Here is a 19,226-nt window from a genome sequence, read left to right on the forward strand (position 1 = left end):
AAGGGGCACTCTGATGGGCACATTTTATGTTAAGGGGTACTCTGACAGGTACAACATAGAATGTGCCCATCAGAGTGCCCCTTAACATAAAATGTATCCATCAGAGTGCCCTTTAATATAAATGTGCCCATCAGAGTGTCCCTTAACATAAAATGTGCTCATCAAGGTGCCCCTTAATATAAAATGTGCTCATCAGAGTGCCCCTTAACATAAAATGTGCCCATCAGTATGCCTCTAAATTTATGTTAAGGGGCACTCTGATGGACATATTTTATGTTAAGGGGCAGTCTGATGGGCACATTTATATTAAAGGGCACTCTGGTGGATACATTTTATGTTAAGCAGGCACAAATGGGCACATAATGTGGAAAGGGGCACTCTGATGGGCACATGTGCTGGAAAGGGGCACTCTGAAGGGGAATATGATGTCAAAGGACACTCTGATGGGGAAATATGACAGAAAGGGGTGCTTTGAGTGTGGGCACTCTGACAGGAATACCTGATGTAAGGTGGCAATGTCATGGGGATACCCGATGTAAAGAGGCACTCTGATGGCGACACTTAATGTAAGGGGGCACTCTGATGGGTACACCTGATGTGATGGGAATACATGATGTAAAGTTGCACTCTGATGGCGACACCTAATGTAAGGGGGCACGCTGCTGGGAACACCCTATTCGGACCTCGGCCAGAAGAAAATTATAGTGACCAGGACTCCTTGAATTTTAATTCAATACCCCTAATCTACTGTATCCAACAATCACCCAACTGTAGGAGGTACAAGATGGAGCCCAGAAGCATTCTAAACTGAAGCCTTTTCCCTGCAGTATCCCCTAGTGGCAGAAATGCATATTTCTCTTGTTGGAAAACTGCACTGAGAAGTAGTGTTTATTGAACTATATTCTAGGATTTGCTTGTCTTCAGCTGAGACAACTTGCAATAATTTTAAACTTTACATAAAGTCTCAGAAATCTTTTATTAAGGATTGCACAATATACAGTTTGAATACCATGCTATATATTATTTATATTTGTAGAAAAAAAGCCTTTCTTTTTTTTCTTCAATTTTTCCGGAAAAAAAAAACGAAAAAAAACCTGAAAAAAAAACGCTTTTTTTTCCCAATTTTTTTTTTCAGGCCTTCCCATTTCAAACACTTCTTCCTTTTCTTCCTTTGCTTATCTCCATTACATGAGGGTTTATGGAATTAATAGTGCACAGAAGTCAGATAAGATTGTTTTTTAGGCTATTTAGCTTGCAAGTTCAATGCATTTCTGGCAAGATCACCAAATATATTTGATGAAAATGGTCTTAGCCTAAAACATTCAAAGTAATGCAGTCAACATATCTAAACACTTGAGTTTAGTTCAACTTTGAATGTTTCTCAGAAAACCATATTATAAACTTAAAACACAGGGAGTATGAAATCCTTGGTGTACAGACCCAGGAATATCCATCAATTGAGCTCTTGAGTCATGTAAGAAATTGTCCAGAGGTTTACCTCTCTATCTTTAATAAAAAGAAAAAACTAGTGCTTTTGGTGGACTTTCACAAATTAGTCACAAATCCTTACTGCCTACCCCCTGACCTAAAGTATCCTAAAGTATCCTACCCCCTTTTCCAGATGTCTTCTTACCTGGCCTGTTGCACACCTCATGTCCTGCAGCTGTAATGTTCTTTTCGCTTTGTTGACTTCTATAGAGCCTTCCACCAAGTGGATCATTGGTTACTTTAGGTCAGGATTTGGAAGAGGAGGGGGTATCAAGCAATTTAATGGCATGTTTAATAAAACACGTTTGGCAGAAGATTGTGAGGGCATGATAACCACCATCTAATGTTTATGGCTAGCATTTCTTTTGAAGATACTCTGTGTTTTCAAGTTTTGGCAGTCATGTTTTTTAAGCTAATTTTGAACAAATATTACCCCAAAATGTGTTTTTCTGTTTCTATGTATACTATTTGAAAGGATCAAATGATTACTTAATTAAAACAAAAAAAAGTTCTTTGTAAGCACCGGACCTATAAAAGTGCATAGCTGAACATAATATCAGCGCTGGGCATTGACAAAGTCTTCTTGACCCTTTATTAACACAGATGTCATTTTAATGGGGCTCCGACTGTAATGACACAGTGTGTGACCCTCTACTGAACCCGGCAGGAAGAGACAGCTGATGGATTCTAATTTGCAAGGCATGTCACCCTAGAGGGATTATGGTTAAGATCATACTTGTAAGTCACAGATACCAAATCTCTGTTGGCTCACAATTTCAATGATCAGAAAAAAAGTGTACCTGCTAAGTAGAAAATATACAAGAGAAAATAATGAGCACTGATCATCAAGTTGTTATTTCTAAAATCAAATTACTTTAATAATAAGCAGACTTTTCAGCGTATTATGTAAATTGTACTATTGAAATACATTTCTAAATATGAAGAATGAAAGTGTCCATCTAATTAAATAATCAAAACTCTTGCTTAAATTATAAGAAAGAGGCTTAACAAGTGGAATAATACTGTACTTGTCACTTCAGGTTGATATTTTATAAATCCAAACAAATACAGGAATGATGTAATTAGATATGGCTTCTTATTAAAATGAAGAACCACATATACTACCTTTTAAAACTGCATAGCATTACAGGGGTAATTGGGTATTACTGTCCACAGCATAGACAGAGAATTTAAGTTAGGTGGCTTAATTATGGGGGCATGGATTGACTGTCAGGATGGGATAAGAAGGGATAGGATATTTCTGGACCTACCTTACCTGAATATGCCACCTATTCTGGCTCCATTAATGTGGACCATGGGACAATTAATAGGAGCAAAGCCACATTTCTTGACATTATAAAGCCATTCCAGGCAACACTCATCATTAAGATAGAGGAGGTGAAATTGGACATTACATTGCTTCACCAATATCTCCAACTGCTTCACAGCCACCTGACTGAAGCAAAGATGTGCATTGACAATGTGGAGGATTTACTACTTCCAATCTCTACCAATGAGCAGCAAAGCCTCAATCTATTTCTATGTTGAAGAAAAGCTTTAAGGATCAAGAAAATCTCAGGAGAGTATCAGGGAAGTAGATCTCCCTTAGAGCTGATTCACGTATGTGCCGTGTGGATTGAAGCTCAGGTTTCACAGCTAATTGATACAGTAGTTGTTCACCTGTTCATGTCAGGTTTACATCAGGTTCAGCACAGGATTAGCTCTCAGGATTATCCTGTTCACACATATGTGGTTTAGCAACGGTTCCCATCAGGGGCGGACTGACAACTCATGGGGCTCCTGGGCAATAGGGGATCATAGGGCCCCTGTGTCCTTGCCCAAACTCAAAAAAGCCTATGAAAAACATACCAGGGGCATCTCATGGGACCCGCTACTGACCCCCGGCCCTCAGGCAGTGCCCGAGTTTCCAAATGGTCAGTCCGCCCCTGGTTCCCATATAAATCAATAGTCTGTAATCCAAACCTGAGCCGCACCACACTGCTCAGAAATCGGACATGACTCTTTAAAACCACATTGAACCCGCACCGCCAGTGCACCGGAAATATGTGAACAGGCACCTTAGGAAGCAATGTTATTTCACATGTCATGCGAATTGGATGCTGTTCAAACCACATCGAATCCGCATATATGTGAATGGGCACTAAATAGATAATTCACCCAAAGGAATTCTTGGAGCGCCTACTGATGGCAAAACAGGCTTTTCAAATGCTTTCGTGATTGAAATCTTACTCAAACCCCCTCTTCTAGATGCTCCTCCACACACATGCTAAACCTAACTGTTATGACCAGGACTCCATACTACAGGGTGTCCCCAAAGTCTGGACACAAAGGTCAAAATGAGTATTTTCAATATTATTTATTTATTTCAGGTAGTTATATAGCGCTATTAATTTATGCAGCGCTTTCCGTATATATTATACATTCACATCAGTCCTTAACCCTCAAGGGGCATATAATCTAAGGTCCCTAACTCACATTCATACATACACATACTAGGGACAATTTAAACAGAAGCCAATTAACCTACCAGCATGTCTTTGGAGTGTGGGAGGAAACCCATGCAGGCGCAGGGAGAACATCCAAACTCCAGGCAGGCGGTGGCATGGTTGGGATTTGAACCAACAACCCTAGTACGGCCAGGCGGAAGTGCTAACCATTTAGCCACTGTGCTGCCCAATACATTTCAATACGTTTCAACATTTTATTTCATTAGAATATTCATCAATAACATCTTCAATGTGATTTCCACTTTTGTGATGCAAAGTTTAATGTGCTTTGTAAGATTCACATAAACCTAATGCAGTAACTTCCCATTTCTGTCAATTTGAGCACATTCATTCATGATGTGTTCTTTCAGTCAAGGGGGTTGAGGTCTGGTGAGCTTATATAGTGATATATTGCACATATACACTCACCTTCCACTTTATTTGGTACACCTTGCTAGCACCAAGAAAATATCCTCCACACCATTACACCACCACCAGCAGCCTGAACTGTTGATACAAGGCAGGATGGATCCATGCTTTAATGTGTTTTACAACAAATTCTGATCCTACCATCTGAATGTCACAGCAACCATTCTGCCCAGTCTCCTCTGACCTCAATAAGGCATCTTCGTTCACACAACTGCTGCGCAGCAGCTTTTGAAATACTCAACACTGACAACCATGTCACATTCATAGTCACTTAAATCCCCTTTCTTCCCCATTCTGATGCTCGGTTTGAACTTCAGCAAGTCATCTTCACCACATCTAGATGCCTAAATGCATTGAATTGCTGCCACATGATTGGCTGATTAGCAATTTGTGTTACTAAGCAATTGAACAGATGTACCTAGTAGTGAGTGAGTGTATACTGTATATACACATATAGTGATATTTCCTATGTGTACAAACTTTAGGGACACCCTGTACATGCTGCTTGGATGAAGGGACCTATTCATTATGAGAACACAGAACTCTCCTACTATCAACCGTGGTGTTTGCATGGTTTTTTTCTGCTAAACTAAGAGTGCAAAAAGCAAGGCACAATTTTCACTCTTTTCTAGGGATGCAAACTATTGGATGGAATCCTGCACCAGACCTATCTGCAAAAGGACACTTTAAGGTGGTTGTAAAGGCTCAAGGTTTTTTACCTTCATGTATTATATGCATGAAGGTAAAAAAAGCTTCTGTGTGCAGCATCCCCCAAGCCCCCCTAATACTTACCTGAGCCCCACTGTGATCCAACGATGTGCACAGGAGCCTTGGCTCTCTGGGAACTCTCCCTCCTCATTGGCTGAGACAGCAACTCGTCAATCACAGCCAGTGAGCCAACGAGGAGAGGGAGAAGGCAGGGCCAAGCTGCGGCTCTGTGTGTGAATGGATACGCAGAGCAGCGGCTCAGGAGTGAGTTTGCTTGGGTGCTCCCATAGCAATCTGTTTGCTCTTGGGGCACTTATCAGGAGGGAGGGGCCAGGAGCGCTGTCGGGAGACCCAAGAAAAGTAGGATTGGGGCTGTTCTGTGTAAAAACCCTGCACAGTATGATATGTAACCTTCTGTGTGAAGCAACCCCCAGCCCCCCCAATACTTACCTGAGCCCCATTATTTACCATGAAGACGATAACTTTCTAATTCCATATACCGTTAACTTTGATGTAACTTTGTATATTCAAAATGTTTACATCTTTGTGCAATTCTCTTGTTGTACTGTAACTTAGATACAGACTCTGCCAAGGTCTCTTAAACTTACTGCACCTCCTGTCAGAACAGGGTCCCCCCCATGCCTCAGAGTGTGACACTCTGACATGTTCACACACATAGGAGTGGGTTTATTTTTACAGGTATTCTGCATTTTGTCTTGTTTTTTTTTTGTTTTGCTTTGTAATGTTGTTATACCATGAGATATCTATGCTGTCTATCCTACTATGCCTGCTACTGATTTTACCCTATATGGTACAAGCAGTCCTGTATCCATACATGCCATTACTCTCATAAGCCATTGCGTAATGACTTGATTATCTTGAGTTAGAATGCATATTGCCCTAATTATAAGTTCAGGTCCTACATTAAAGCAGTATTAAACACAAAAAGCAAATATCAATTCTTAAATATGATGGCTGCATTAATTCTCTTTTTTAGTTTTTTCTTTCTTTTATTTTAAGCTGGTCATCTAGCCAGTAAATCTGTTTTTCAGCAAAATAAACTGTCCTGCAGATGTACCAGTTAAGCGTGTTGAAATAAACCATTTTCCATTGACGGGGGTGCTTACAAATGATCAGCTTGCATTTATTCATGAGCTTGTATTTATTCATGTAAAACTTTATCTCAAAAGAAAACTGTTGCTGTAATTGCGGTGTGCGCTGCAGTTTGGTTTCAATTCGTTGGTGCATTTAAATCTGCTAGTATGTCTAACACTAGCCTCTTATCTTCAATTTATATAGCTATTAGGTCTAGAAATAATAATAATGCCCTTAATCCCTTTTTAGAAAAAATGTCTTCTCAGGTCCTGCCCTCATCACCTAACTCTACTACTGCTCCCTTTGCTAGGTTGATGCAGCAACTAAGTCTAATTGACATGTGACAATATGTCTGCTTTCCTCTGTTTCATTTCTCACGCTCAGTAAAGATCTTGTCTTTTCTTCTAAAAGTTTGCTTCCAGTTGATGTGGGCTACCTACCTGTCTAGGCTAACCTCTGACCATTACCTCCATTGCCTCTGACCTTGGACCGGGACCAGTCTCCTCTCTATGCATAATGGTTTAACCCATTTTGGTTCTCCCTTTTACCACAAGACTTGACTCCAAATGGTCTCAATTTTTGTATTCTTAATTTAAAATCTAGTAACCTAATTCTGCCATGGGGCTCCTTTAAAGCATATGTTAGAGGAATTGCTACTAGGAATGCTTCCCACCTGACGCTTTAGTCCTACACCACAATATGAGACCTGGGGACTAGAGTATCCCAAGCTGCATATATTGGGCACCCATCTGACCATATCAGATCTTCCTTCTGTACCACACAACAAGAAGACCTAGCATATTCTAAGAGGACAAACAGTAAACATTCCTTTTTAAAACAACCCATTTTGAACATACAGGTCTGGAGCACTGCTTTCCCTTATCTCCAGAGCAACTGTGTCTCCATTCACTATTACTTTTATACTAAGAAGTAACATGGAACATTGGTCACCACCTCAGCTGAGGTCAATAAAACCTTTAGGGACATTTTTTTAACCATTTATACTCCAGACTTACTTCTTCTAAAGAACTTCATGTGGAACTTTTTTGAGCATACCTTCCTCTGCCTAAATTATCCCCTAGACCATTGAGTTTTATTAGATGTCCTCTTAACAATGACTGATGTGAATATACAATAGATATGTAAAGCGCTGCATCTTTTTAGACATAACTATGTAACCACTTTCTTCTAATAAAAATCTTTTTTGGAAAAAAAAAAAACTATGTAACCATCTAAATATTTGAACATGGCAAGAATGCACACAAATGCAATTCTTACAGGCCTATCTTGCCTCTGGCCATAGATGTTAAGATTTTTGCAATGGTTGTGTTTGCTACTCGTTTGGGCACTGTTATTCCTTCAATTATCCATGCAAAGCAAAAAGTAAGGACATAAGCATTTTTGAAAACATATAGAGTCCACGCAACAGTGGTGACCAAAGAATGATAGTTACTTTAGGCACAGCTAAGTCATTTAATGTCCTGGGATGGCCTTTTCTCATAGTCATCCTTGGTATATTGGATCTGGCCTATTATTTTTATATCATGGGTAACTTGGTTTTCACATAGCCCTAATGCTAGTATGTGCACGAATGGGTAGATCTTTTAACCCTTTCCTTTGCAGTGTGAAACAAGGCAAGGTTGTCCCCTGCCCACTCTGTTGTATGCTATAGCTACAGAACCCCTAGCTGCTAGAATATGCTGTTACCCCTGGATTATTGGCAGAGAAGGTGAGCTTTTATGTGGATGATAAGATGTTTTACCTAGCAAATTTTGGTCCCTCTCTACAGACAGCCCAGGATATTATTGCTGATTCAGGTTCCTATTCAACTATATTTACTATTAACTCACAACATGTCCCTCAAAACTTAGCATATACTTTGTGGGTTGAAACCTTTCCATATTTGGGCATTATAATTATAAGAGACCCAAAGGAATTTTTTTCCACCAAAACTGATCTTTAAGCTACTGAAGGTTAAATTATTGGCATGGGCAAAGTTGGCTCTGTCGATAACTGTAAAATGAATTTATTTAGAATTATATTATTGCCACATGTCATTTTTTTCTTCAATTCACTCTTTATATAAACTACTAATATTTAGGAGATTTTAGAAAATATGTAGAACCATAGGAGAGCAAAACTCTTCTACAAACTTCTTACAAATCCCACTTTAGGGATTCATAAAGCTGTAGTTTGAAACCTTGATCTGGTACAAAGCCCAATAATTATGGCTTGTGGGTATCATTTCTAGTAACGGTGAGAAATTTGAGACAATTGGACTGCAATATAACATTTATGTAATCACTGGAAAGCCCAACATGGTGAAGCTGGTAGAGCACCTTTCCATTCTTCTATATTCTGTTACATGTATATGGCTGTCACAGTGTGGGAGCGGGTAAAAAAAAAATCTATATTCTATACTGGGAATATCATACCCCTTATGAAGAAATTTATACCTCCCAGCACTCTATAAATTTAAAGATATAGTAAATTAAAAGTCTGTTGGATTATTGTTTCTTGGTCAATTATTGGAAGATGAGGTTCTCCACTCATTTGCACAGGACTCTGAGTTTACCCCAGGGTACCCTTTATTATTAGATCCACACCATACAAGCCTTTAGGGCATTTCTACAAACACCACTTACTTAGAACACCCACTTTTTAAATTTGTCAAGAATTATTATTGTAAATTGTTTATTGGCGACCTTTATAAATGGTTAATTACTTTTAAGGTAAAATGTAATATACAAAAGTAATTTATATTGGTGCATAAATAGATCTCTGAATTTGATGCTGAGGAGCGAGAAGAGTGCCTGGAGGCTCTATGCGATGTTTTCGAATGCGTTAGACGTAGAAAAATTAATATTTTTTTATAACTCATAATGCCTCCCTTACCCCAAATAGAATGGCGAACAATTCCTTTACATCCTACACTACCTGTCCTATATATTTAAGTTTACAAGTCTCTTTTATACATTTGATATGGGTTTTCCCTGCTGTCAGACAATTTTGGGAGAACATTCAAAAATGTATTCATGACTTGATGGAATGCCCTATTCTACTCTTCAAGCTTGTCTCTTGAGTATACATAATAGCTTTACTCATACAACCTTCTCCATGAGCTGGTGTTCCTAGCTTGGAAGGCAGTGGTGCTTATATGGATTTCTGCTTACTCCCATACAATATCACAATGGGTCAATTTAGCCAACATCTCCCTGCTCTACAAGAAATAGATATATCACCTATAGGGAGTGTCTGTCTAGATTTGAGATAGTGTGGACTATATGGATAAAGTATATTGTCCTCTCCCTTATAATCAATAATTTTTCATATCTGACAGAGCAGAACCTGCCGACAGAGCAGAAGGCTGTGCAGAACCTTGATTATTTTACTGGGTTGCTATTATTTTCTGTCTCCTCTGGGCACTGCCCTACTTCTAAAATAAACACAGCAGAGGGTTTCTCCCTAAAAAAAAATAAAAAATACACACATATACAAAAATATATTATGTTTTAGGCAGGTGTGAAAAAATGGTGTAAATTAAGAATACTTTCAGTAAGTGTCAATATCTCTTCAGGGAAGCCTATCCCGCCTTCAGCTAATAAGGTAATCTTGTATTCCTCCTATCAGTTCATCCCCCACAGTTATTACCCTTTGTACCACCAGCCCTTCCTTCTTAGATTGTAAGCTCCATGGAGCAGGGCCCTCCTAACCCTCTTGTATTGAACTGCATTGTTGCTGTATTGTCTGCCTTTATATTGTAAAGTGCTGAGCAAACTGTTGGCGCTATATAAATCCTGTATAATAATCATAACAATAGTTTATTTTTATCAATTAGCAAACTGGAAAGTAAATGAACAAAAGGGAAATCAATCAATATTTGGTGTGACCTCCCTTTGCCTTTAAAAAAAGTCACAATTCTTCTAGTTACAGTCACAGTTTTTTAAGGAACTCGACAAGGTAGGTTGTTCCAAACATCTCGGAGAAATAACCACAGATCCTCTGTGGATGTAGGCTGCTCCAAATCCCTCTATTTATTCATGAAATCCCAAACAAACTTGATGATGTTGAGATCAGGGCTCTGTGGTGGCCAAACCAGTTCTGTACTGATGGTATTGCTGGACTTCTACCAATGTCTAAGGGAAGTAAGCATGATTTGTCTTTTATCTGCTGTGTTTCTCCAAAAGAGCTTGAACAGCACATCTTGAGACCTTAGCCTACCTTGCAATCTTTGCTTAGGAGAGATCTTGCTGGTGCAGTATAACTACCTTCTGTCTTTTTGCCATGCTCAGTCTTGCCATAGTGTATGACCTGTGAGTGTCTTTCACAATCTCAACTTAGCAGCAGAGTTTGGCTGTTCCTCACCAAGTTTTAAGCCCTCCATAGCTTTTTTTGTGTCAAGCAATGACTGTGTTTCATAGATACATACATATGAAATTCATTATCATTAGCACCTACCTGGTATAATTGGTTAATTACACACCTGACTGTAATGCTAGAAAATCCCTGATTTTGTACAAGTGTACAAAGTGTGCAAGTGTAAGAATTGATGCTGTTTTGAAGCCAAAGGGTAGTCTCACTAAATATTGATTTGTTTTAGATTTTTCGTCTGTTCACTCACATTGTATTTTGTAAAATGATGCAAATAAATAATTAAATATGTATTTCTGATAGCATTCTTACTTTCAAGTAATTCTTCACACCTGCCTAAAACTTTTCCACAGTACTGTATATGAATATACATTTAATATCATTGTTGTTTTTCCTTTCTAAAAATCAATGCAAAGTAAGCTTCCAATTGTCACTGCGTGCTATTGGTGTTTAGGATCCTTAGCGCTACATTTCCTGATGAGTACTGTATTAGCTTTACTACCTTGTAATTTGCTGTATCCTTAATGTACATCTTGTGAAGATCTGTATATCTGTACCATTTATCCTGATGCTCAATAAACACATTTTTTCTTAAAAAAAAAAATGGTTTTATTCTCTTTACCAATCATGCGTGCCCAACTTATTTTGTTTCAGGAAAAAAAAATACAAAATAAATGTACTTATTGTATTTGGCTTTAAATGTGAATGACTATCTTTTTTATAGTAAGTTCAATTATTCGGTAATATTTCCATTATTTAGTGTAGTATATAAAGATCATTTGCAAGGCACTATTAATCTTTACCAGTTGGCATTGTCTAAATATATGTAGGATTGCTCAATCTGAAGTTTGACACTAGATGGCAGGCAAGTTATTTTTATTGGACGAAAATGAGACAGTAGTTCTGCTTCAACTGAATGTTGCTGCATGTTGTGACTATGGAACCTACACAGGCAAATAGTATAACACAACAGATGCAGTTTTTTACTGTATGTACTACAAAACTTTAATTCTATCTTTTATTCTTACCGTATCATATAGTTTCATCAGAGACATGCAATTCTTTTACACAACCTCACTCAAATAATTTTATAATCACTAAATTCACTCTTTGTGCTCCACTACAACTTTTTTGTAACCCCATGTTGTAAGAAAAAAAAAAAATCTGCAGCGTGTAGCATGTAGTCACATAATTACACCTTATACCTATGCTATGGGTCTATTAATGAATTTTTACCTGCGGGCCTTCACAAAATGAAAAGAAAAAGAAAACATTTCATATAGTATTCCACTTCGTATTGTGCATAGTATTAGCTCAAGCTATTACCATTACAAAATATACACAAAACTTGTTTACCCTTGGCATGCAACTTCTATTTTTGCTGATTTAATTTATCAGGGAAATTGTTTTTTTGAAAAGGACGTTATAGTATAGTTGCTGTGGAAAGGAATTATTAAGAGTAACTCTGAATTGAAGGAAAGTAAAAACTGAGCTCAGATTTTACTTTCCTCTTGTGGGCATCTCTCCGTTTGATCTGCTCTGTTCTTCCACTTGTGCTCTGTTGAGCCCCTCTTTCTTTCCCGTATGCTCATCATGTGGAATGCTGAACAGCAGAGGATCCACCACTAGTGGAACAAATGCCTTCTGCTTAAATAGAGCCCATGTATGGCCTTCTGACTTAGAACACTGCTGCCCATAGAAGAGCAGCTAAACTCCAGGTATGATCTTAATTGCAGACTTACATTAGGCCAAGCTATTTCATACCTGAGGGACCTCTATGGAAGCTGACAATCATTTTATTAGTCAGTGCTACTACAATGATCGCCTTGATATTCACATATTGGTAGCCATGCTAAAGGAGAGTCCTTGTGGTCAGTGTACAGATAGGCAGCCACTCTGCACAGGACCTGGAAACATAACGCTGACTACTACAGTGATTGTCACCTTCCACAGCAGTCTCATACTTACATGGCTCTAAGTTGGTGATATGTTACCTCCTCACTGATAGTTTTAACCCCCTAGGTGTTGTATGGTGGTTGCAGCACAGCCCCATTCACTTGATAGGGTCGCATTCGTCACCCAGTACCTGCGAATGCAACGGGGGCATACTTTCTGCCACTGCTGCAAATCAAGGGATCACAGCCACGGAATGCGTACACCCCCACCATTTTCCTTTGCAGCTTAAGGGAGATTGATTGGGGGACAGTAAAAATGCTCCTCAGCCGCATGTTTTTACCACCTACCACTGCAAGTGTAAACAAGTATAAAAAAAACCTCTGGTAAGCCATGATAACTGTGATGATCACTTCTATTTTCTGTGCAAATAATATGTTTGTTTGATAAGCCAGTTAGTGCTGTACTCTTCTTCCATCCCCTAGCATAAACTAAGCATTTATCCCTTGCAGGGGGGCACTGCCCATGGGCTGGGCTTTAAATTTCACTACACCACTTAATTATTCTTCCAATACGAATCATTTTTATAATTAATTGTTTTATAAATACAGTATATATATATATATATATATATATATATATTGGCACAGTGGCTTAGTGGTTAGCACGTCTGCCTCTGCAGTGGTGGTGCCCTGATCCCACAGCTGAATCACCTTTAGGAGATGGTCCTGGCACTTGCTGGACTACTACTAGATGACTACATGTGTTTCCTTGCAGGTAAATCAATATTTGTGTCATTCTCAAAACTTTTGGCCAGGGATTGCATATATATATACATATATTTTGTGATGGAGAGCAGAACTATTATTTTAATTTTGTGTTGTCAAGCAGTCAGCTTGTCTGCTTAATTAAATCTATGAGTTCTTGTGCCCCGCAGGTTGTGGGAGATGATATTGATCTCAGTGGGAGGCACAGACAGCAAGGTGTACTGCAGCTGGGAAAAGTCAGATGTGTTGGCACTGGAGGGGCTTGAGGTTTGGTGAAATTAAAAAGACAATATAATGTACCTATGTTGGGAGAAAGGGTCATAATGTTCAAAGCTTACTTCAGTGATGGACAGAGGAGCTCATGGCTGCTGCAGGTCTCGCAAGAAGATGCATTGAACTGCTGAGACAGATAGTTTGGTATGGGCTGTGCTTTACTTTCTGCACTGCTGTGACTTGTAGTTTTGCATTGTCTGTGTGGCTTTCCAGACACTGGGACTTCATTTTACCCTCTGCTCTTCTGTCAGCTGTGGACTGTGTGGTCTTGAAGCTGCGGCCAGGACACACAGCCCTCCCAGGATCCATGATGAGTTGGTGAAGGACCTCTGCCCTCTGGACCTCCTTCTCCATGCCACTCTGCCTAGACTTCCTCTGCTGAAGCCACTGTTGGCTGGTGAGTCCCTGAATTGCTGCCCTGGACTTGACTGTACCAGTTTTTGGTCTGCTACTAACTGGGCCCGGATTGTTGCTTTTGATTCTGGACTAAGCTCTGCAGTACTAGAGTGCCACCCTGTGCCAAGGATTTTGCCCATGTTTTGCTTGATCCCTGTTCATACCTGCTGTGTACCCAGTTCCCTGTATAGATTAACCCTTTCCCTGCCAGAACTCTACCAATCCTGCTGTGTGTGTGTGCCTCCTGTCCTACTCCTTGTACTGGGGTGTTATTGAGCTGCGGCCAGACCCCACAACCCCGTCCTGGGGACTATACCTCTGGCTGTACCCTGTGTGCTGAGGACTTACCACCCTGCTGTGCCCTCACTGCTCTGCCCTGTTTGCCCTGTGGACTACCTACCCTCTGCTGCCCCCGTATTGCCATCCTGAGAATCATTCTTCATTGTTGTGTCTTGTGTTCTTCTGTGGACTAGTTTTTATATTGTCTATACCCCAAGTCTAATAAACACCTGCACGTCAGGTTTTGTGTGTTCTCTCTCTGCACTACTAGTTCATTTTATATATATATATATATATATATATATATATATATATATACATACACACACAGACACACACTGCTCAAAAAAATTAAAGGAACACTTTGAAAACACATCAGATCTCACTGGGGAAAAATATCATGCTGGATATCTATACTGATATGGACTGGATAATGTGTTAGGAACGTAAGGATACCCCATCGATTGATGGAAATTAAAATTATCAAACTACAGAGGACTGAATTCAAAGACACTCTGAAAATCAAAGTGAAAACATATTTGTATTGCCCCCCACGTGCTTGTATGCATGTCTGACAGTGTTGGGGCATGCTCCTAATGAGACGACGAATTGTGTCCTGGAGTATTTCCTCCCAAATCTGGACCATGGTATCACTTAGCTCCTGGACAGTCTGAGGTGCAACCTGGTGGTGTTGAAAAGACTGAAATATGATATCCCAGAGGTGTTCTATTGGATTTAGGTCAGGTGAGCATGGGGGCAATTCCATGGTATCAATTCCTTCATCCTCCAGGAACTGCCTGCATACTCTCACCACATGAGGCTGGGCATTGTCGTGCACCAGGAGGAACCCAGGACCCACTGCACTAGTGTGGGTCTGACAATGGGTCCAAGGATTTCATCTTGATACCTAATGGCAGTCAGGGTGCCACTGTCTAGCCCAGGGGGTCTCCAAACTTTTGAAACAAAGGGCACGTTTACTGCCCTTCAAACTTTAGGGGGGCTGAATTGTGGCCAGTGGGAGTAGAAACTGCCCATACATCAGTGGGAGTAAACAATACCCTAGGCTTGGTGGTCAGTGGAAAGAACAGTGCCCCATCATTGGTGTCAGTGGGAGGAACAGTGCCCCGTCATTGGGATCAGTCTGAGGAATAGTGCCCCGTCGCTGGTGTCAGTGGGAGGAACAGTGCCCTGTCATTGGGATCAGTGGGAGGGACAGTGCCCCATTATTGGTGTCAGTGGGAGGAATAGCGCCAAAACATTCATGTCAGTGGGAGGAATAGTGCCCCTTCATTGGTGCCAGTGGGAGGAATAGTGCCCCATCGTTGGTGTCAGTAGGAGGAATAGTGCCTCATCATTGGTGTCAGTGGGAGGAATAGCACCCAAACGTTCATGTCAGTGGGTGGAATAGCGCCCTATCATTGGTGTCTGTGGGAGGAATAGTGCCCCATCGTTGGTGTCAGTGTGCGTAATAGTGCCCCATCATTGGTGTCAGTGGGAGGAATAGCATCCCATCGTTTGTGTCAGTGGGAAGAATAGTGCCCCATCATTGGTGTCAATAAAAGGATAAGTGCTTCGTATCAGTGGAGGGAAAAGTGCCCCAAGTGCCAGATAAAAGCAAGCAAAGGGTCACATCTGGCCCGTGGGCTGCAGTTTGGAGACCCCATGTTTAGCCTGTAGAGGTCTGTGTGCCCCCCATGGATATGCCTCCCCAGACCATCACTGACCCACTACCAAAACGGTCATGCTGAAAGATGTTACAGGCAGCATAATGTTTTCCATGGCTTCTCCAGACCCTTGCACGTCTGTCACATGTGCTCAGGGTGATCCTGCTCTCATCTGTGAAAATCACAGGGTGCCAGTGGTGGACCTGCCAATTCTGGTGTTCAGTGGCAAATGCCAATCGAGCTCTGTGGTGCTCTATGGTGAACATAGGTTCCACTAGAGGGCATCGGGCCCTCAGGCCACCCTCATGAAGTCTGTCTCTGATTGTTTGGTCAGAGACATTCACACCAGTGGCCTGCTGGAGGTAATTTTGCAAGACTCTGGCAGTGCTCATTCTGCTCCTCTTTGCACAAAGGAGCAGATACCGGTCCTGCTGATTGGTTGAGTGCCTTCTACGGCCCTCTCCAGCTCTCCTAGAGTAACTGCCTGTCTCCTGAAATCTACTCCATGCTCCTCCATGCACGAGACTAATCATGCCTAATCGCCTATGCTCCCACCTCAACGACAACAACCTCCTCGATCCCCTACAGTCCAGCTTCTGTCCCCTACACTCCACCGAAACTGCCTTACTCAAACTATCCAACGACCTGCTAACTGCCAAAGCTAATGGCCTCTGCTCAGTGCTCATAATCCTCGACCTCTCCGCGGCCTTCGACACAGTTGACCACCCCCTCCTCCTCAAAAAGCTACACTCCCTTGGCCTCAGAGACTCCGCTCTCTCCTGGCTTTCGTCCTACCTATCACAACGCTCCTTCAGCGTTACCTACAATGCTACCACCTCCCCCTCACACCCCCTCTCTGTTGGGGTCCCTCAAGGCTCTGTCCTCGGGCCCCTTCTCTTCTCCATCTACACCTCCTCCCTTGGCCAACTCATACACTCTCATGGCTTCAACTATCACCTCTATGCCGACGACACGCAAATCTATCTCTCCACCCCTCAACTCACCCCCTCAGTCTCCGCCCGAATCACAAGCCTACTGAACGACATATCAGACTGGATGTCGCTCCACTTCCTTAAACTGAACCTCTCCAAAACCGATCTCCTCGTCTTCCCCCCTGCCCGCACTCCACCCCCCACTGACTTCTCCATCACGTCCAACAATGCCACCATCAGGCCCGCCCCATAAGCCAAAGTACTTGGGGTCATACTTGACTCCAATCTATCTTTCCAGCCCCAAGTCCAATCACTAACAAACTCATGCAGACTCCACCTCCGCAACATCGCCAAAATCCGCACGTTCCTAACCCCGGAAACCACTAAGCAGCTCATCCACTCCCTCATCATATCACAACTCGATTACTGCAACTCCCTTCTCACTGGCCTGCCTTGCCACAGGCTATCCCTGCTTCAGTCGATCCTGAATACGGCAGCCAGACTCATCCACCTTACCAACCGCTCCATTTCCACCACCTCCCTCTGCTAATCCCTCCACTGGCTTCCGATTGCCCAACGGATCAAATTCAAAATCCTAACACTGACGTACAAAGCTGTCCATCATATTGCCCCAAACTACATCACCGACCTAATATCTAAATACCACCCAACACGCACTCTCCGCTCCTCACAAGACCTCCTTCTCTCTAGTTCCCTGGTCTCCTCCTCCCATGCCCGCCTCCAGGACTTCTCCAGGACGTCACCCATCCTCTGGAACTCCCTACCCCAATCCATCAGACTATTACCTACTCTCCTCTCCTTTAGGTGCACCCTGAAAACCCACCACTTCAGGGAAGCCTACCCCACCCCCTGCTAATTGCTGTCCTCCTCCACTCTTCCTACCACTCCATCCCCCACAGCCATTTCCTCCTGTACCACTATCCCCTCCCTCCTAGATTGTAAGCTCGAAAGAGCAGGGCCCTCGAACCCCTCGTGTATCACATTGTATTGTTATCGTACTGTCACATGTTCTGTCTCCCATTGTAATGTACAGTGCTGAGCGAACTGTTGGCGCTTTATAAATACTGTATAATAATAATAATAATAATGAGACTGTGCAGGGAGACACAGGAAACCTTCTGGCATCCTGGAGGAGTAGGACTGCCTGTGCAACCTCTGTAGGGTCCAGGTATTGCCTAATGCTACCAGTAGTGACACTGACCCTAGCCAAATGCAAAACTAGTGAAAAACAGTCAAAAAAGATGAGTAGGAGTAAAAATGTCAATGGCCTCCAACTGTAAAACCATTCCTGTTTTGGGGGTCATCTCAGTTTTGCCCATCTAGTGCACCTGTTGTTAATTTCATTAACACCAAAACAGCTACAACTGATTAACAACCCCCTCTGCTAGTTAACTGACCAGATCAATACCCCAGGAGTTTAACTGACTTGATGTTATACTCTGATTAAAAAGTGTTCCTTTAATTTTTTTGATAGCGCTCTACAACCCTTCTACTTTGGTGTGTCCCCTCAACAAACTATGTGCTGAAGGGACACCAATGCAGCTGCACTCCTGAGCTGGGCTGTGTGTGCTCATAGACACACAAAGTGTGGCTCAGCCCCACCCCCTCCACACAGAATATGGGTTGTTGCATTTTGGTAAGTCATGGTAAAAGCAAGAATATACTGCTAAATTATAAAAACATATACATATTTTACTATTTTGGGGCAGTTTTTCTTTAATAATAATAAAAATATCAGGATAATAACAAAAATCAGGAGATATCTGTTACCATTTACCACCAAATAAAAGCCCAATTTGTACAGAAAAAAACATGGTAATATCCACCTGGATACAAAGTAGTTGCGATCATATGTACAGTTGTACTAACACAGGTCAAAGTTGCAAAATTGGGTCCGGGCGTTAAAGTTTGTTTTATCCTCAGTCATGAAAGGTTAAATATACCATATAATGTTATTTATTATATCTGTTCAACTAGTGCAACAAAACAAAAGTAGCTGTTCTTTCTGTATAAGTACTTTCTGCCTCTGGACTGTTGTCCATTAACATTGTTATCGCTGCTATCTCTGTGGACTACAAAAAAAGAGAAAAAAGGAAGGTGTTATATAGTCCTATAGCTGACCATGGATGGGTAGAATTTTCAAATGAAAATTCTTAGCAGAAGAAGGTTCTTATAAAGATTGTTCATTTTTTAATGGTTAGTGTTCAAATCAACATTCACTTTTGACCCTGTATCAAGAAAATTTAAGGAGCAGAGTGGAAATATTATTTTATTTATTGGGCAAACACATTTCTAATGGTGTATGTGGTGTTTGTTCATTTCCATTCATTCCAAATCAACTGTTAAAACCAAATTAAATGTTTTGAATGACAAAGAATTCAGAGTTTTTGTACAAATTTTCCC

Source organism: Staurois parvus, unplaced genomic scaffold (genome assembly GCF_062004578.1).
Source record: "Staurois parvus isolate SC_StPar_1 unplaced genomic scaffold, SC_StPar_1.0 ptg000450l, whole genome shotgun sequence".
Lineage (NCBI taxonomy): Eukaryota > Metazoa > Chordata > Amphibia > Anura > Ranidae > Staurois > Staurois parvus.